Source organism: Aotus nancymaae, unplaced genomic scaffold (assembly GCF_030222135.1).
Source record: "Aotus nancymaae isolate 86718 unplaced genomic scaffold, 86718_ANA_hifiasm-v0.15.2.pri h1tg000021l, whole genome shotgun sequence".
Classification (NCBI taxonomy): Eukaryota; Metazoa; Chordata; class Mammalia; order Primates; family Aotidae; genus Aotus; species Aotus nancymaae.
This window is the reverse complement of record NW_026988433.1, coordinates 12,598,511-12,602,028: the sequence shown is the minus strand read 5'-3', so window position 1 is coordinate 12,602,028 and position 3,518 is coordinate 12,598,511.

Genomic DNA, 3,518 nt, shown 5'->3' with positions numbered 1-3,518 from the left:
TCAGCTGCCTGTCGACTTAAGAAGGAAGGACAGGATGTACGATGGCCCTAGCTCTATGTACCTTCTCCACTGAAAACAGAACTCTAGGTGCATGACGTGATGAGGTAAATCTGCATTGCAGTCCTCAGCTCCTTGGGACAGGACTGCCTTTGCTATGAGGAGAAGCTTTCACTTAAAATACATAGAAGCTCAATAATATTCATCCTTATATGATTATAAGAAAGGCACAACCAGCCGGGGCAACATGTCAAAACCCTGTCTCTACAAAAAATACAAAAATTAGCTGGGCGTGGTGGTACACACCCATTGTCCCAGCTACTTGGGAGGCTGAGATGGAAGAATCACTTAAGCCCGAGAGGCAGGGGTTGCAGTGAGCTGAAATTGCGCCACTGTACTCCAGCCTGGACGACAAAGTGAGATCCTGTCACAGAAATGAGCTTGTCCTTCTTTTCACCAAATCGAAAAGAAACCTTTGATGTTGGCAGACTATTAAGAATTAATGCAGTTCCCACACCAAGCCATTTATTCTCCACTAGAGAGTAGCACAGTGCCCAGATGAAAAAAAACACCCCCCTCAAAAAAAAAACCCCAAACCAACAACAGCTTGGGTGATGGGTGCACCAAAATCTCAGAAATCACTACTAAAGAACTTAAAGAACTTATCCATGTAACCAAACTACCTGTTCCCCAAAAACCTACTGAAATAAAACTTTAAAACAAACAAAACCAACAATGCCAGGCATAAAACATGCTGCAAACCTGCCCATCTGGTTTTCTCCTTTTCCCTATGACATCAGTCCCCTCTGGCATCCCAGCAAAATATTTTCCTCTCTGTCAGGCTCAGTCATGAGCTCCTCCCAGACGCTGGCCCTAGGTATCAGTGGGCAGAGAGGAAGTGATGGGGGAGTAGACCATCCGTGAGAAAATGAGGAACTGGTCCAGCCTGGCAGGAGAGCTATGGGTTGAGTCACTGGAAACATGTTCATGGTCACAGCACCCTGGGAGCTTTCTCTCTGTCATTCTCTACCACTGTACTTGTGTGATGGAGTAAAATAAAACATATTCTGGAAAGCTACATAATAAAGAACTGAGCCATGCAGGGGAGGAAGAGAAACAGCAGCAGAACTAGGAGGCTGGAAGAGAGTTTGGAATGGGGGTGAGCCTTAGGAAAGCAAGTGTCAAGTGTGGGAGGATGAGAAGAGAAAGATGGGAAAGATAATTCAAGATGTGCAGTGTACTGTGAATATAATTCCCCTCTAGTGTTTTTTTTTTTCAGAGATTGCAGAAAATCTTCAACATTATTTTTCAATTACTTTCGGATAATGAACTGGTGTTTTCTTTGAATACGGCCAAACAGGTGGGACAAGGGCCTGATTTTACATGAAATTACTTAAAGTGAGCATACCGTATTTGTAGCAGCTCGGTTGCTGTGTTTTTACTAACTTGTTAAATTCTGAGATGGAGTCTTCAAACAGCTGTTTATATCATGGCTTCCTTTTCTTGGACTAATGGGCTTCTGGACTTAGTAACTACTGCCTCCCTGCACACTCATCCTCCACCTTCTGACCCTGATCCTGCAAAGTTGTAACAGTTGTATGCAAAACATTGTATGTGAGCAGAAAAGTGTTTTTATTCTGGAAAGAACATCCATGCAGCACTGTCCCACAGAACTTTCTAGGATGATGAAAACATTCTATATTTGAGTTCTACTTGGTAGCCATTGGTTACATGTAGCTACTGAGCACTTAAAATGTGGCTACTGCAACTGAGAAACTGAATTTTAAAATTATGTTTAACAATAATTAATTTTAATTATAATAGCCAAATGTGGCTAGTGGCTCCCATACAGGGCAGCGTAGACGTTTATCATTCTCAAAAGTCTGTAAGCCATACCCCCACTTTCTCCCCAAAAAGGCCAAGAATCACTGAAACCAATCACTTCCCTTTACAGCCCTACAGTACTGGCACATAGTAAGTGCTTAATAAATACCTGTTGATTTTATTAACTAGTATATAAAGAAGAGTTACTCTAGCTCCAGAAAAGTGGAACTGAAGTACAAAATGGCAAATAAGCTCATCAGGTTCACCAAATTTCACTTCCTAAGCCCTAAATTTTTTACCCTCAACCCAGAACTTTGTCCAAAATGTTTTCCACTGTAACATACCTTGAAACTTTATTTATAGCAGAGTAAATCAGAAACATAAGCAAAGGGTAGGGAGGTATGAAAAGATTAATTTAAACAGTCTTTTTCAATGCAACAAAAAAGGACATATTTATTTAGTAGACTCTTAAACATTTTAGACCTAAGTCAGTTTTATAGTAAGAAGATTTTTAATGAACTGTGTTAATATAATTCAGTAATGGCACCTCCAAGGCAAGTACATTCCTTAAAGGTAAAAAACAAATATGGAAATTATCTGGAGATTTTTTTTCTTTTTCTGAGATATAGTTTCCCTCTTGTTGCCCAGGCTAGAGTGCAGTGGCATGACCTCAGGTCACTGCAACCTCCGCCTCTCAGGTTGAAGCGATTCTCCTGCTTCAGCTGCCTCAGTAGCTGGGATTATAGGCACACACCACCGCGCCCAGATAATTTTTGTATTTTTAGTAGAGATGGGGTTTCAGCATGTTGGTCAGGCTGGTCTCGAACTCCTGACTTTGTGATCTGCCCACCTTGGCCTCCCAAAGTGCTGGAATTACAGGCATGAGCCACTGCACCAGTCTATTTGAGATTTTTTTTTTAAGTTAAAACAAAAATTAACTGAGCCGGGAAGCTTCTAGGCTATACATCCCCCCATGCTAACACATACACAGTGGCTGAACTTCTTTCTGTCTGCCTGAGGCTGGCTCTCCCCCTCAGCCAGCACATGTGCAGGGCTTCTGTGAATGTCACACTGACAGACATTCCTTGCTAGGCAGCTGAGGACCAGTTTCTTTTGTAATTTCATCCTTCTTGTGGGCTGCCAGTTTGTCTTGTTGTGGCACACTCCTTGAAAGTGCTAGAAGGACAGCAGATTTTGGGGTTTTTTTTTTTTTTGAGATGGAGTCTCGCTCTGTTGCCCAGGCTGGAGGGCAGTGGTGTGATCTTGGCTCACTGCAACCTCTGTCTCCCAGGTTCAAGCAATTCTGCCTCAACATCCCAAGTAACGGAATTATAGGCGCCCACCACCACACCTGGCTAATTTTGTATTTTTAGTAGAGACAGGGTTTCACCATGTTGGCCAAGCTGGTCTTGAACTCCTGACCTTAAGTGATCCACCTGCCTCGCTCGGCCTCCCAAAGTGTTGATATTACAGGTGTGAGCCACTGCGCCCGGCCAAGAGCAGTTTTTTTGTTTTGTTTTGTTTTTTTAAAGATGGGGTTTCACCACAATGGCCAGGCTGGTCTTGAACTCCTGACCTCAGGTGATCCACCCACCTCAGCCTCCCAAAGTGCTAGGATTACAGGCGTGAGCCACCACGCCCAGCCAAGCAGTTTTTTTTTTTTATCTGGAGGTATGCTTGGACCCCATCTCTGAAAA